This window comes from Aegilops tauschii, chromosome 2 (assembly GCF_002575655.3).
Source record: "Aegilops tauschii subsp. strangulata cultivar AL8/78 chromosome 2, Aet v6.0, whole genome shotgun sequence".
In the NCBI taxonomy this organism is placed as follows: domain Eukaryota; kingdom Viridiplantae; phylum Streptophyta; class Magnoliopsida; order Poales; family Poaceae; genus Aegilops; species Aegilops tauschii.
In genome coordinates, this window is record NC_053036.3 from 107,387,396 (window position 1) to 107,404,674 (window position 17,279).

Sequence of the window (17,279 nt, forward strand, 5' to 3'; positions counted from 1 at the left end):
TTCTCAATAAAGTCCAGCATAGTAGCTTTCCAAAAAAATACATTTGCAATGAGACCAATAAAAAAATTGTGTTGTACTCAACACAACACTACATCTCTAGGCTCATAAGGACCATGGGAAGCCCAAACTTGGGTCGCACTGTGATCATGCCCATCGGGGCATGGACGTACTTAGGGGATAGGGAGAATGAGAACCTCTGAAGAATCATGGCGATCACGGCTTTGGCCTCAATCATAGCAAAGTTTTGCCCTATGCAAGACCTAGGCCCACTAGAGAAAGACAACAAGGCATTGGGGTGCTTTCCGGCTCGTGTCACTCCATTCTCGAATCTCATAGGCTTGAATTCATTGGCGTCCTCCCCCCAGACCTCCTTGTCACGATGTATCGTTGCGATGGGGATTGTGAGCACTGTGCCTTCGGGCACTTTGATGCCACCGACCTCGAGATCTGAACATGCCTTTCTCTGAATGACAGCTACAGGGCCATACAACCTAAGAGTTTCCAGCAAGAACATGTTGACCAACTGCAGTTTGTTGAGCATGTCTCCGGTGGGAGCCCCATTGCCACACTCCCTCAGCACCTCCTCTCTGAGCTTCTCCTGCCACTCTGGGTGTGTGCTCAACAAGAACATGGTCCATGTGAGCAGGTGTGAGCTGGTGTCATGCCCTGCGAAGAAGAAGGTCTTGCACTCATCTATGATCTCGTCCATGCTCAAAATAGGATTTTGCCCATGCTCTGGTGCGCACGCCTCCAACATGAGCCCGAGTAGGTCGTTGCCGTAACCCATGGTGTCTTTGTTCTCAAGGCGGGTTTTGATGATGTTCATGAGCATGCTCCTCACCTCCTTGTCAAGCTTCCATATCTTAAGGTTCTTTTCAGTTGGAAGGTACCTGATTAATTTCACAAACATACATGGCGTAATTATTTATTTTTGCCATGTGAAAATGTATGGTGTGTCTTGATTTGAATTGAAATGGTACAGGAAAAAGAACTTGTATTTACCTCAATGCTGGGATTTGTACGTTAAATACAGTGGAGTAGGCAAGAAACTGGAGCTCCCTCTGTGCCAAGAAGACCTTTTTCCCCTGTTCGTAGCTGCTCCCGAATGCCGTGTGCGAGATCACATCAGCGGTTAGCTCCTCAAATTGGCTGCTCAGCTCAATCTCTATGTCGCCACCCTTCTCCATCTTTGCCTTCCACTCAGACATCATTGACCCAGCGCAGTCGGACATGGTCACCGTCATCATCTGGCCGGCATAGAAATAAGAGAAATTTTAGCATTGTCCCAAACAATTTTAGCTGTCTATGTTCTTTGATCCAAGGGACATACGGTCTCTTACCTTCTAAGTGGTACGATTATGAAATAGGCAATATTGTTTTCATTTTTGGAAAGACACTGATTACAGCGTATTTTTGTTTTTAAAAGGTAAATTAATACTCCCTTCGTTTCACAATGTAGTGCTTCCTCTATCTCCGTGCTTCAACCTTGACCGTAAATTTAACTATCAAGACCGATTGCGGCGGGAGCAAAAATTATATCAGTGAATTCGTATTCAAAAGAAGTTTTTAATTATGTAATTTTTTACCCGCCGCAGTCGGTCTCGTTCGTTAAATTTATGGTCAAAGTTCGACCTCGGAAAGCGCGGGCGCACTATATTTTGGAATGGAGGGAGTATAAGTCCCTTGATTTCCTGAATAACGCGTATTTTTTGCTTAGGAAAGACAGTGATCTTACATTACTAGTTTCCCTTTTATGGCACGGTGCATTAACTGGATAATTGTCAGCGCAATGAATATAGTACAGTAGAAAACAAAACACACACGTCACGTACCTTGAGCTTGTCCATGTTGAAGGCAGGGTGGACGACCTTGCGGTGGCGCTTCCAGCGTCGGTGAGCACGAGCCCCTTGCCGAGCAGCCGGGCGATGTGCGGGTTGCCGATGTTCTTGGGGTACAGCCCGCTGCGGTCGGAGAGCACCTGCTTCACCACGTTCACGTCGGCCACGCACAGGGTCGGCCTGGATCCGAACCAGTAGAGGAACGTGCGCCCTGCAAGCAAGAAACAGCGTAAGAACTAAGAACACGAACTACGTAGATCTGATCTGCTGGAGGAGAGGAGTTTACAAGCTCGGCTTCGTAGTTCGTACCGTGGATGGGGATCCATTTGCGGAAGTGCGGCTGCACCCTGGGGACGAAGTCGTGGGAGCCGACGTCGAGCACGGCGCCGGCGGTGGCGGCGAGGAGCCGCTTGATCTCGCCGAGGTTACCGGCGAAGAACCTGTAGGCCGGCCCGCCGACGCCCTGCGCGCGGAGCTGCCGGGTGATGGCGCGCGGCCGCCACACGAGGTACACCAGCGCGTTGAACGCCCACGACGCCAGCACCGCCGCCACGCCCGCCGCCGCCATCCAAAGGGGACCCATGTCGGTAGGGCGGCGGAGAAGGTATCAGCGACCTGGGAGATGCCTCCGCTGTTTGAGTTGGTTGAGAGAGACTGGGAGACGTGTGTTTCTGTTGTGAAAGACTCGGGTCGGGGAGGCGGATGATTTATAGCAGGTTCGTGGGCTGCGCTTTGACCATGGATTCAGCCATTCGGGTCGCCGAGTTACGCCGGGGTGCTGGCTACTCGCTGGCGTTTCGCCGCGGGGTGAGTGGCGTCAGCTGTGATGCATGCAGGTTCAGGCCCGACGCGCAGCAGCTGGATTGTTGGTTGGCCCCCAGCTCGTGCGAAACGTGTGGTTTGGCGTGGTCCTGCAGGTCGAGACCGACAGCATATCAGCACGGGGGTGCAGGGTGCTAGTGCTATGTACTAGCGAAACTTTTCTTTCTTTGAGTCGGCTTCTAGAGAAACTGCAGGTCCTCCTACGGCTAGCGGCACCATGTCGCATACATACCACGACATGTCTCGCCTGTTAAGGCCAACTCCAGCGGGTGACCCCATTCATCCGGTCCCGTGCGTTTAGGGCAAAACGGATAGACTTCACGGCCCAGCACGCGATGCCCTGGACCATCTTGTCCGTTTTGTGTCCGGTCCGACCCATTTCGAGCACAACACATGTTCGGTTTGGATCTAAACAGACAGCAAACGGACACGTCGCTCGTCCGCATCGGTGCCGTATCGCAGGCGGCCACCTACCTCCCACCGCACAACATAAATGTGCACGCGCGGAAGGCCCTACCTGTCAACGGCCCAGGCGAGCGGTAGGCGTTCTTTTTTAAATGGAAAGCCGTGGACCGGTCGCAGTCCATGCTCTCACTCCAGTCCGTGTTGCCTCCTCAAAACCCGACACCCAAACCCTAGTTCTTCCCCTTCCTCGAGCTCACCGGCCACCGACAGCCATGGTGTGATGGAGCAGCGGCCGCAAGGGGGCACACGGCCACGAGGCTGGTTCGTCCTTGGGCCGCCGCGGCCGCGACGTCAAAGCAGAGCCCGCATCACCCCCACGACGCCTCCCCTATTCACCATCGCCCCTCCGGCTGCCGGCGAGCGCGCCCGGCACTACATCCATGCGGATGTTTGCCGTCGTTATTGGGAGACCAGGACGCCGTTCACCTGCCTAATAACTGGCATTTGTTCGCAGATCAGGTGCCGATCCCACCGATACCGACGAGCGGCCGTGGCGCCGCAAGGAGATCGAACGCCGCAGCCGCTTCCTGCCTGACGACCTGTACTATGACCCCAGGTATGCGTCAACTCCGCCTTGTGGGACACATGGTTTCGGGACGAGCACGACGTGCGGCGCGCGTCCTTCTTTGCTGGCACCTCATCTGGCCCGCGGCGGCCACAGACAGAGCGCCGAGCGCGTGCTCCGAGCCCTCCCAGGTGCGCGGGCGTACACGGGTGCACGACATCACGCCGACGCCATCGCCTTCGCCCTCTCCGTCGCCACCACCACCTCCTCGCATGACAAAGGAGGAGGAGGTCCGGCTCCTTCAACGTGTCATGGAAGACTCCATGAACACGCACGATGAGCGCCAATGGGAGGGCCTGGACACCATGATTGCCCTCTCTGCAGCCGGTGACGTGGCCGTGTCGGAGCTGGAGATGAGGGAGGAGGTGCTGGAGGAGCAGCCCGTCGCCGCGTTCCACTCGGGCTTGGTTGGACAACGGTGGAGCTGGTCATGCACGGCCACGGACATGGCCGACGCCGTTGGGGCCGTGAACTGGTGCCCTACGCCGCCGCGGTCACTGGAGCGCGAGACGTTGCCACGGGGTGAGGTGGTGCAGGCGCCTCCCACCTTCCAGGGACCGGCCCACCTCTGGACGCCGCCACCCTACATCGACCTCACTGGCGATGAGGACGACAACGACGACGCGTGAGAAGACGGCGACGGGCACGGCATCAGCGCTTTTCTTTTGTTTTTTTAGTTAGTTATGTTTATGTTAAGAACTGTGGAACGGAGCCATTCTAGGGCTGTGAAACAATTATGTTTTAGTGGTTTTATGTTTTCGTTTATTTGATTTTTTTCGGCATTTCTTTGAGTTTTTGCGACTTTTTTATATCACGCCCACCCCGGACATGATATAGATGTGGCCGCGCTTTAGGCGCACCGACATGACAACGGCCCCAAGCGGACATGGGCGACCCGTTGCCGCTTCAAACGAACGAAAGCAGGTTAAAACGGACGTTCGTTTGAGGTCGTGCGCTGGAGTTGACCTAACACAAACACGGTACTCCGTACTTGATTTGTCCCACTTGACGTGTCTTCCTCGCCAAGAATCCAATTCTTGTCAAGCATGGTCCTTGGGTAACAAGATACGTAGTGATGCTTGCGCACAGAAATCGGGTCCGTGAGTTTTCTTCTTCTTCACCTGAGCTTCTAATTCCGTTAAGCGAACGCGAAAGGACATTTTAATACTCACAGGAGCGTCGAGAAGGACATAAAGAGCTCCCAGAGCTGTGATTAGAGCAACAACCTACACAAAAATGCGTTCTTAAACAATTAGTAACACGGACACCACACACGCGGTACGACTTCAACTATTTCCTTCGATCACCAGCCAGCTGCTCAGTGCCGCTTTGTCGCCAAAAAAAAAAAGCCTACTCAGTGGCAAGGCCCTGAGTTCTCGTTAAATAATGCCAAGCCTTTTTCCCTTGAGCTTTGTTGTTGTCACTCGCCGCCGATCGTCGCCAGCGCACGTTTACTAACTTTTGCCGCGCCGACATGCATATGCCATTTTGCTTTTGAAACGATTCAGCTTAAGTACCTGTCGATGTCGAGCTTGACAGAAGTCAATATATAACTGCCGTGCACGTGTATGGCAGGACTAACATGGGAAACACACTCTGGTTTCTGGTCGTATATGCACCATATATAAAGATTTTTTTAATAATTAAATAAAAAGTTAAAATAATTCAGAAGTATTTTCAGAATAAACATGACTTACTTTTGCAGTAGTATATAAATTTTCACGAAAAGAAAAACCAACGTTGACATCATAGCGAAAAAGACATTTTTTTTACTATTATAGGTCACCATTCACACTATTTTGATAAAAAAATTGTCTTTTTTGAAAAGAAGTCAAAGGGGGATTTTTTTGTGAAAATTTTCTCACAAGTACAATGGAAGGTTAAGTTTATTTCAAAAATATTTTCAGAATTTTTTGACTTTTTGTTGAGTTACTATTTGTTTTCTATATACGGTGTAGATGTCCCATAGACCAAACTCCCGCGTCCGACTAACAAGGTCCAGGCGATCGAGCCACAACAGCGGCACCGCAGCCGCACCCCCGCTAGCCGCCAGCACAACCCGGTTAACAGAGGCATGCACGCAGCCCCCTCTCGTGCTCTGCGCACTGCTAGCAAGGCAACAACCACTGTTAAAGATCCAGACGACGCCCAATGCCAAGCCTCACGGGACCCCGTTGCCAGCTCTTCGACGGTGCCCATGAGCCGCAGCTGCCTCACCGGTGTGTGGCACCGACGAGGCCCCGGAGATCGACATCAACATCGTTGCTTCTCTCAAGGAGCCGCTGGCCTTCAATGACAAGCCAGAAGGCAGCACGCCCCTCGCGCGCGACTCCCCTGGTGGATGAAACTCACTCAACCCTTGTCTGCCAAGCTGCTGCCCCAGCTTCCTCCGTCGTTGTTCAGCTCCATGCTGCTGCCCCGACCAGCCACCTTGGTTGCTGTCCAGCTCGGATCAGTTACCGAGCGTGTGAAACAGTTGGCCATTGGCAACGCCAACTCTCCAACCACGGTCCTCCGCCTTCACCGACGTCTCAGCGCCGTTGATCACTGATCCCCCCCCCCCCCCCCCCCCCCCCCCCCCCCCCCCCCCCGCGTCCATCTGCGCCCATGAAGACAAGGGCGGCCTCGGTCCCTGTTCGTCAGAGCACGCCCCAAGCAACCTCCTGTTCCGATGGCGAATAGGCCACACTCAGGATCGTGCGGGAGCTCGGGCTCTTAGGGCCCAAGGACAAGATGACACCCAGAGTTGTTGTCGCCATGATCAAGAGGTTTGAGGAGCCGCTCACTGAAGAAGATATCGTCGGCCTCGCCAAGCTCACCCACTTGGATCCAGATGCTCCCCCATCGTGCAGGGCTTGCTGGCCCTGATGGAGCTGCCCAGGGGCTTATGTTTAGTTATGTTAGTCCTCTCTAAGCTTAGTCTTTGGTGGTGGTCAGCCTTAAGTTGGCTTGAGTTAGGTTTGATTCTACTCCCTCCGTTCCTAAATAGTTGTCTTTCTAGACATTTCAACACGTGGCTACATACGGAGCAAAATGAGTGAATCTACACTCTAAAATATGTCTACATATATCCGTATGTGGTAGTCATTTGAAATGTCTAGAAAGACAACTATTTAGGAACGGAGAGAGTAGCTGTTAGGGCTATGTGCTCGTCATCTCATCTGCAGAATTTGGGGCCTATTGGTTGTTGTAGATGTGCCAAGGTTGGTGGTGGTGTTCATCTTCATTAGTAATTTTAGCTCCCTGGGAAATCTACGGTGTCCCTATGAGTAGTTCTTCTTGTTCGATCATATCCTGGAATGTTAGAAGGCTAAATTCGCTAGCGAAAAGAGAGGCGGTTCGTGTGGTTGCTGCATCTCATATACTCCCTCCATTTTAAAATATAGTGCGCCCGCGCTTTCCGAGGTCGAACTTTGACTATAAATTTAACGAACGAGACCGACTGCGGCGGATGAAAAAATTACATAATTAAAAACTTCTTTCGAATACGAATTCACTGATATAATTTTTGCTCCCGCTGCAATCGGTCTTGGTAGTTAAATTTACGGTCAAAGTTGAAGCACGGAGATAGAGGAAGCACTACATTGTGGAATGGAGGGAGTATTAATTTACCTTTTAAAAACAAAAATCAACACATGGGATTGAGCCATGGTGCAAGATATTGGAGGTAGTTCTATGCACGATTGTATAGCTCTGCCTGGAATAGGGACTCGAGGTGGTGCAGCGATCTTCTGGAATAGGGAATTAGTTTCGGTAGTCTCCCAAGCTTTAGGCATATACTCCATTATGTCACAAGTTACTGTTCTTAGCTGCTCGAGCCAGTTCTTGATCACCACAATATATGGCCCCTCAGATGATACAAACAAATATGAATTCCTTGTGGACTTAGTTAGATGTGCACCTCCTTCAGGTGCACCGTGGCTCATCAACGACAATTTCAATGTCATCTACGAAGCTAGAGATAAGAGTAACCTTAACCTCAGTAGGATAATTATGGATAGATTTAGATCGGCGATCGACACTACAGAGGCTTAAAGGAGATTAAATGCAAAAATAGATGCTTCACTTGGAGTAAAGAGAGAGAGCACACTACACTCGTCAGCATCTACAAATTCTTTGTCACCCCTGAGTGGTAGACAGCCTTCCCCTCGCACTTGCTCATGGCAGCGTCATCTGCATGTTCTGACCACTGCCCCCTTGTCATACTCAATGCATCTGCTCCTCCTTGTCACGCCAGATTCTGGTTTGAAAGTTTTTGGCCTAAGTTTCCCCACTTTAGAAAAACTTCCCAACGAGCTTGGCAACACCCGTTCAACCACAACTATGCTTTCACCAGAATCAAAACGAGGTTTCCCAAAGTTGCAAAAGATCTCAAGTGCTGGAGTTCCTCCCTCTTAAGTGACACCAAAGTTCAGTTCCTGATGGCAAATGAACTGATTCTCAGACTGGATGTTGCAATGGAGAGCCGCCAACTCACTCATTCCGAGTTCAGTTTCAGGAAGTTACTTAAGCAAAGAGTAGTCAGGTTAGCAGCAATTGCGCGAGCCAGAAGGCGCCAGGCATCCAGGCTCACCTGGCAAAAGGATGAGGATGCCAACACCTCCTTTTTAGTGCCAAATCCTGTTCTAGGTGTCGGAAGAACTTCATTCAGTATCTGAAGAGACACACACACACACACACACACCGGTACTGAACATGACAAGGCTGAGGTGATTAGAGATCACTTTTCAAGGGTCCTTGGGGTGACACAAAGTCGCCAATGTATGATCAACTGGAACGAGCTACAGCTACCGTCGGTGGCAGGTGGAGGGCTGGATAATCCTTTCACCTTCGGTGAAGTGTGGGTTGCTGTTCTTGCTTCTCTGGCAGAAAAAGCAACCGGACCGGATGGTTTCAACAGCATCTTCTTTCGCAGATGCTGGCCCATTTTGAAGGATGAGGTGATGGCGGTGTTTAATCAGTTCCATAGCCTTGCGGGTGCAAATTTTTCCGTGCTCAACTCTGCCCTTGTTACTCTGCTGCCAAAGAAAGATGGTGTCAAGACCATTGCTGACTTCCGACCGATAAGTTTGATTAATTCCATAGTCAAGATGATCCCAAGGTCCTAATTATGAGGCTATCATCGATCATTCAAACCATCATCTCCCCTGCCCGGTGTGCCTTCATGAAGACAAAATGCCTGCAAGACAATTTTCTTTTGTCGAGAATACTGTCCGTTCTCTGCACCGACAGAAAAACTATGCGCTGTTGATCAAGCTAGACATTGCTACATCATTTGATTCGGTGTCCTCGGAATATCTGTTGGAGCTGCTGCAACACATGGGTTTTAGTGCCCAGTGGCGAGATTGGATTACTCTGCTTCTGTGCTCCACATCCTCCTCCTTCTTGTTGAATGTAACACCCGGAAAACCTATTAATCATCGGCGTGGCCTCCAGCAGGGCGAACCCCTCTCCCCTCTCCTATTCATTCTTGGAATTGACCCACTGATACGTCTCCAACGTATCTATAATTTTTTATTGTTCCATGCTATTATATTATTTGTTTTGGATGTTTTATATGCATTAATATGCTATTTTATATTATTTTGAAGACTAACTTATTAACCTAGAGCGCAGTGCCACATTCTGTTTTTTCCTTGTTTTTGAATTTTACAAAAAAAGAATATCAAACGGAGTACAAATGGAATAAACTTTCGCGGTGATTTTTCTTGGACCAGAAGGCATCCACGGAGCTTGGAGAGGGGGTCAGAAGAGTCCCGAGGGACCCACAAGCCCTCAGGGCGCGCCCTAGGGGGGCGCGCCTCCTGGCTTATGGCCCCCCGGAGTCTTCCAACCCTAATGCTTGGCCTATAAATTCCCAAATATTCCCAAACCAACAGAGGCGTTCACCAAAATACTTTTTCGCCGCCACAAGCCTCCGTTTCCGTGAGATCCCATCTTGGGGCCTTTTGCAGCACCCCGCCGGAGGGGGATTCGATCATGGAGGGCTTCTACACCAACCCTATTGCTCTACCGATGAAGCGTGAGTAGTTTACCACAGACCTACGGGTCCATAGTGACGGAATATGCCCTAGAGGCAATAATAAAGTTGTTATTTTATATTTCCTTATATCATAATAAATTTTTATTATTCATGCTAGAATTGTATTAACCGGAAACTTGATACATGTGTGGATACATAGGCAAAACACCGTGTCCCTAGTAAGCCTCTACTAGACTAGGTTGTTAATCAAAGATGGTTAAGTTTTCTAACCATAGACATGTGTTGTCATTTGATGAATGGGATCACATCATTAGGAGAATGATGTGATGGACAAGACCCATCCATTAGTTTAGCATAATGATCGTTTAGTTTTATTGCTATAGCTTTCTTCATGTCATATACATATTCCTTTGACTATGAGATTATGCAACTCCCGGATACCGGAGGAATACCTTGTGTGCTATCAAACATCACAACGTAACTGGTGATTATAAAGATGCTCTACAGGTATCTCCGAAGGTATTTGTTGGGTTGGCATAGATCGAGATTAGGATTTGTCACTCCGAGTATCGGAGAGGTATCTCTGGGCCCTCTCGGTAATGTACATCATGATAAGCCTTGTAAGAAATGTGACTAATGAGTTAGTTGCGGGATGATGCATTACGGAACGACTAAAGATACTTGCCGGTAACGAGATTGAACTAGGTATGAAGATACCGATTATCGAATCTCGGGCAAGTAACATACCGATGACAAAGGGAATGATGTATGTTGTCATTGCGGTTTGACCGATAAAGATCTTCGTAGAATATGTAGGAACCAATATGAGCATCCAGGTTCCGCTGTTGGTTATTGATCAGAGATGTGTCTCGATCATGTCTACATAGTTCTTGAACCCGTAGGGTCCGCACGCTTAATGTTTCAATGGTGATTTTGTATTATATGAGTTATGTGATTTGGTGACCGAATGTTGTTCGGAGTCCCGGATCAGATCACGGACATGACGAGGAGTCTCGAAATGGTCGATAGGTAAAGATTCATATACACTACTGCAGGATGCTGCTAACGCGACACTACGATCAGAGACCCTTCAAGAAACTGTGTGCGATGCCATAATCGCAAACGGTGCTGTATGAAAACCGTCAAAAAAGGTGAAAACGTTTGCGATGGAGGATGCATCAAACACGATTCAGATTTTAGTTGCGTGTGCGATCCAGGGCATACGGTTCAGTCCAATGAACTGTTTGCGATGAGGCGGAACAAAAGAAACGGGCAGCCTGATGAAGGCGTGTGCGATATAGAGCATACGGTTCACTCGGATGAACTGTTTGTGATTAGGAAACACAAAAGAAACGGGCAGCCAGATGAAGGTGTGTGCGATATACAGCATAAGGTTCACTCGGATGAACTGTTTGTGATTAGGCAACACAAAAGAAACGGTCAATCAGATCAAGGTGTGTGTGATTGAGGGCATACGCTTCAGAAGGATTAATTGTTTGCGATTAGGCAATAGAACAGAAATGGGTAAGCCAGATCAAAGTGTCTGCGATTGATGGCATACATTGCACATGGATGAACTATTTGCGATTAGCCACAACAAACTGAAACAGTTAGATAGATCAATGTGTGTGTGCTAGACGGGCACACCCATTCTAATTAAAAGACGTGTGCTGACATTGCCTATTGCGGTGCACCCTATGGTGCAAACGCCATGTACGCGGCCGAGAAGGCGTACGTGCCCACGTTACGCCTTCCAGGAATAGTGCCGCACTTATAACCGACAGTAAATTTTGAGCATGCGTCCCGTCACATTCCAAATTGCAAACCTATTCATATCGATCAAAACCTAAACGGTTTCCCACTTTGGAGCGTATTACTACGCGGTTATAAATACTGCTACTCCAAGATGACTGCACATTCTTCCTCAACTCCTCATCCACAAAAAGTCAAAAACAAACAAGTCATTCATCATCGTTCCCTTGCGTCCGCCATGGCCAGCGTGAGTTCTGGGTCGAGAGATTGCGACCAGGGAGAGGTGAGCCTGGAAGCGGGAGCACGAGAGATATCCCGCCTAGCTGCGATAGCAGCCAACATGTCCCGCCGCACGGCCGTAGCAGCAGAGAGGTCCCGCCGCACCGCCGAAGCAGCACGGAGGGCCTGCCGCGCCGTCGATGCAGCAGACTGGTCCGGCCGTGCCGTGGAAGCAGAAGAGATGTCCCGCTGCGCCGCGAATGCAGCAGAGATGTCCTCCCTTGCCGCGGCGGCCTGGGAAAATGCCTCGCGGGCAGGCGAGGACTCTTACAGGCGCATGCGTGCCCTCATCCATAGGCAGATGGATCAGATCTCCAGGTGGGCGAGGTTGCAGGATGACCTGCAAGCCTCGTTTGAACAGTCTACCGACGTCATCCGACAACTAAATGAGAGCAATGCGAAGCTCCGGGCCGAGCGCGACCTGCTGAGGGCGAAGATTGTCGGAAGTGCGGAGCAGCAGGAGCAGACCACTGCCTTGTTGAAGAGGACCGACGTCATCGTCGAGAAACTTATGGACGAGAATAACAAGCTGCGCATCGAGCGCAGAAGGCTGGTGGAGGAATCCGTGGATGCTCTCAAGCAGCATCTTGAGGACAAGAAAGAGCTCGTCGCCGCTCGCCGCGGAGACTAGTTCCCGCGGCCTGCAGCAACGCATCAAGAAAGTAGAGATCGGCGAGCCAGATCGTTGTCTTCCTTCTTCTTTTGCCCTTGTGTATTTCGGGTGTTGCCGCATGTGGCTTTTTTAAATTATGTTTCTAAATATGTAAGACAATTATTATCCACTGTCATCGTCCTTATATTTATCATGCTTGCTATAAGTCACAGTCGATGCTATATAGGTCCGTCGGATCTTACATCAAGATCCGCGCAAAACTTTCCTTTCAGATTTTCATTTTTCTCACTTAAATCTCAGTTCAGTGAGACATATAGCCACGCCGTAGAACAGGTGCTCGGGCGCCATTAATGGAACGTTGGGAGGGAGGTGCGCGGCGGGTAGCGGTCAAAGGGCTCTCCTCCCGATGAGCACGTGCAGGGGTCTGATCGCACGCCTCCCATACTCAAATAGCTACCCCGCACGGCACCTCCTAGCCAATAAAAAAAGAGGACGCGTGGCCGCACGTAATTGGTAAGTGGAACGCCCACGGTTTCAATATTACTTGTGTTTCCGATTTTGTAACGTGACAACACTTGTTCCAAAATGACTATGTTGATTGTTAATGTGTGGGCCTTCGCAAATCGGACAAAAAAATTACCATAACATGTTGGTGCCATGTCATGAGACCATGCCAAGTTTCATGATTTTCAGGCGTGTTTTGGAATTACAGGAATTAAAAAACCAAGTTTCTCAATCTTTCCGGCTGAGACAGGACGCCAACATGTTTGAATTTCACTCCCATCTCTTGCATGGGACCTATAAATTCACCCAAGGACACACATGTGATTTTTCAAACAACTTTGGTGCCCTGGAGCATGTGCTTGTAGTTCAAATTTGAATTATGCCCATTGAATGCCCAGAAACTCAATTAATGTATAAAAAGGCCAAACGAACCCGGAATAATTCCAAAATTTAGCACGGTACTTCTATTTGGACTAATCTGGCTGTGTAAAAAATAATGCGGGAGAAGGCAGTGTATGTATGTCGTTTCGCACACGGAGGTGACACGTTCCCGCTTGGAACCACGAGCCTTCTTGAGGGAGGCTCCGGTTTGCAAGAAGCTTACACCAAAGCTTGTCCCAATTTGGCCAAAAATATTACCGCAGCATGTTGGTGCCATGTCATGAGACCATGCCCAGTTTCATGATTTTCAGGCATGTTTTGGAATTACAGGAATTAAAAAACCAAGTTTCTCAATCTTTCCAGCCGAGCCACGACGCCCAGATGTTTGAATTTCACTCCCATCTCTTGCATGGGACCTAGAAATTCACCCAAGGACACACATGTGATTTTTCAAACAACTTTGGTGCACTGGAGCATGTGCTTGTAGTTCAAACTAAAATTATGCACATTGAATGCCCAGAAACTCAATTAATGTATAAAAAAGGCGAACCGAGCCTGGAATAATTCCAAAATTTAGCACAGTACTTCTATTTAGTCTAATCTGGCTGTGTAAAAAAAATAAGGCGGGAGAAGGCAGTGTACGTATGTCGTTTCGCACACGGAGGTGACACGTTCCCTCTTGGAACCATGAGCCTTCTTGAGGGAAGCTCCGGTTTGCAAGAAGCTTACACCAAAGCTTGTCCCAACTCGGCCAAAAATGTTACCGCAGCATGTTGGTGCCATGTCATGACACCATGCCAAGTTTCATGATTTTCTGGCGTGTTTTGTAATTACAGGAATTAAAAAACCAAGTTTCTCAATCTTTCCGGCCAAGCCACGACGCCCAGATGTTGGAATTTCACTCCCATCTCTTGCATTGGACCTAGAAATTCACCCAAGGACACACATGTGATTTTCAAACAACTTTGGTGCACTGGAGCATGTGCTTGTATTTCAAATTTGAATTATGCATATTAAATGCCACGAAACTCAATTAATGTATAAAAATGCGAAACGAGCCCGATATAATTCCAAAATTCAGCACGGTACTTCTATTTGGTCTAATCTGGATGTGCAAAAAATTGAGGTGGGAGAAGGCAGTGTACGTATGTCGTTTCGCACACGGAGGTGACACGTTCCCTCTTGGAACCATGAGCCTTCTTGAGGGAAGCTCCGGTTTGCAAGAAGCTTACACCAAAGTTTGTCCCAATTCGGCCAAAAAAAATTGCCGCAGCATATTCGTGCCAGGTCATGAGACCATGCCAAGTTTCATGATTGTCAGGCGTGTTTTGGAATTAGGAATTAAAAAACCAAGTTTCTCAATATTTTTGGCCGAGCCACGACGCCCAGATGTTTGAATTTCACTCCCATCTCTTGCATGGGACCTATAAATTCACCCAAGGACACACACATGAGATTTTTCAAACAACTTTGGTGCACTGGAGCATGTGCTTGTAGTTCAAATTTGAATTATGAACATTAAATGCCCAGAAACTCAATTAATGTAGAAAAACGGCGAAACGAGCCTGGAATAATTCCAAAATTTAGCACGGTACTTCTATGTGGTCTACTGGCTGTGTAAAAAAATAAGGAGGGAGAAGGCAGTGTACGTATGTCGTTTCGCACATGGAGGTGACACGTTCCCTCTCGGAACCACGAGCCTTCTTGAGGGAAGCTCCTGTTTGCAAGAAGCTTACACCAAAGCTTGTCCCAATTCGGCCAAAAATATTACCGCAGCATGTTGGTGCCATGTCATGACAACATCCAAGTTTCATGATTTTCAAGCGTGTTTTGGAATTACAGGAATTAAAAAACCTAGTTTCTCAATCTTACCGGCCGAGCCACGATGCCCAGATGTTTGAATTTCACTCCTATCTCTTGCATGGGACCTAGAAATTCATCCAAGGACACACATGTGATTTTTCAGACAACTTTGGTGCACTGGAGCATGTGCTTGTAGTTCAAATTTGAATTATGCATATTAAATGCCCAGAAACTCAATTAAAGTATAAAAAAGGCGAAACGAGCCCGGTATAATTCCAAAATTTGGCATGATACTTCTATTTGGTCTAATCTGGATGTGCAAAAAAATTAAGGCGGGAGAAGACAGTGTACGTATGTCGTTTCGCACACGGAGGTGACACGTTCCCTCTCGGAACCATGAGCCTTCTTGAGGAAAGCTCCGGTTTGCAAGAAGCTTACACCAAAGCTTGTCCCAATTCGGCCAAAAAATTTACCGCAGCATGTTCGTGCCATGTCATGATACCATGCCAAGTTTCATGATTGGCAGGCGTGTTTTGAAATTACGGGAATTAAAAAACCAAGTTTCTCAATATTTCCAGCCGAGCCACGACGCCCAGAGGTTTGAATTTCACTCCCATCTCTTGCATGAGACCTAGGAATTCACCCAAGGACACACATGTGATATTTCAAACAACTATGGTGCACTGGAGCACGATGCTTGTAGTTGAAATTTGAATTATGCACATTAAATGCCCAGAAACTCAATTAATGTATAAAAAAGGACAAATGAACACGGAATAATTCCAAAATTTAGCACGATACTTCTATTTGGTCTAATCTGCCTGTGTAATAAAATTAAGGCAGGAGAAGGCAGTGTACGTATGTCGTTTCACACACGGAGGTGACACCTTCCCTCTCGGAACCAGGAGCCTTCTTGAGAGAAGCTCCGGCTTGCAAAAAGCTTACACCAAAACTTGTCCCAATTCGGCCAAAAATATTACCGCAGCATGTTGGTGCCATGTCATGACACCATGCCAAGTTTCATGATTTTCAGGCGTGTTTTGGAATTACAGGAATTAAAAAACCGAGTTTCTCGATATTTCCGGCCGAGCCACGACGCCCAGATGTTTGAATTTCACTCTCATCTCTTGCATGTGACCTAGAAATTCGCCCAAGGATACACATGTGATTTTTCAAACAACTTTGGTGCACTAGAGCATGTGCTTGTAGTTCAAATTTGAATTATGCATATTAAATGCCCACAAACTCAACTAATGTATAAAAAAGGCGAAACGAGCCAGGAATAATTCCAAAATTTAGCACGGTACTTCTATTTGGTCCATTCTGGCTGTGTAAAAAAATAAGGAGGGAGAAGGCAGTGTACGTATGTTGTTTCGCACACGGAGGTGACATGTTTCCTCTCGGAACCAGGAGCCTTCTTGAGGAAAGCTCCGGTTTGCAAGAAGCTTACACCAAAGCTTGTCCCAATTCGGCCAAAAGTATTACCGCAGCATGTTGGTGCCATGTCATGACACCATGCCAAGTTTCATGATTTTCAGGCGTGTTTTGGAATTACAAGAATTAAAAAACCAAGTTTCTCAATCTTTCCGGCCGAGCCACGATGCCGAGATGTTTGAATTTCACTCCCATCTCTTGCATGGGACCTAGAAATTCACCCAAGGACACACATGTGATTTTTCAAACAACTTTGGTGCACTGGAGCATGTGCTTGTAGTTCAAATTTGAATTATGCACATTAAATGCCCAGAAACTCAATTAATTTATAGAAAGGCGAAACGAGCCCGGTATAATTCCAAAATTTAGTACGGTACTTCTATTTGGTCTAATCTGGATGTGTGATGTCTACTACACAACCTTCTTCTTGTAGACGTTGTTGGGCCTCCAAGTGCAGAGGTTTGTAGCACAGTAGCAAATTTCCCTCAAGTGGATGACCTAAGGTTTATCAATCTGTGGGAGGCGTAGGATGAAGATGGTCTCTCTCAAAAAACCCTGCAACCAAATAACAAAGAGTCTCTTGTGTCACTAACACACCCAATACAATGGTAAATTGTATAGGTGCACTAGTTCGGCGAAGAGATGGTGATACAAGTGCAATATGGATGGTAGATACATGTTTTTGTAACCTGAAAATATAAAAACAGCAAGGTAACTAATGATAAAAGTGAGCGTAAACGGTATTGCAATGCTAGGAAACAAGGCCTAGGGTTCATACTTTCACTAGTGCAAGTTCTCTCAACAATAATAACATAACTGGATCATATAACTATCCCTCAA

General features: G+C 48.0%; 1 pseudogene; it reads right to left on the reverse strand.

Moving 5' to 3' along the window:
• LOC109777409 (cytochrome P450 709B1-like) lies at positions 1 to 2,500 on the reverse strand (annotated as a pseudogene).
• Between the last annotated feature and the right edge of the window lie 14,779 nt (positions 2,501 to 17,279).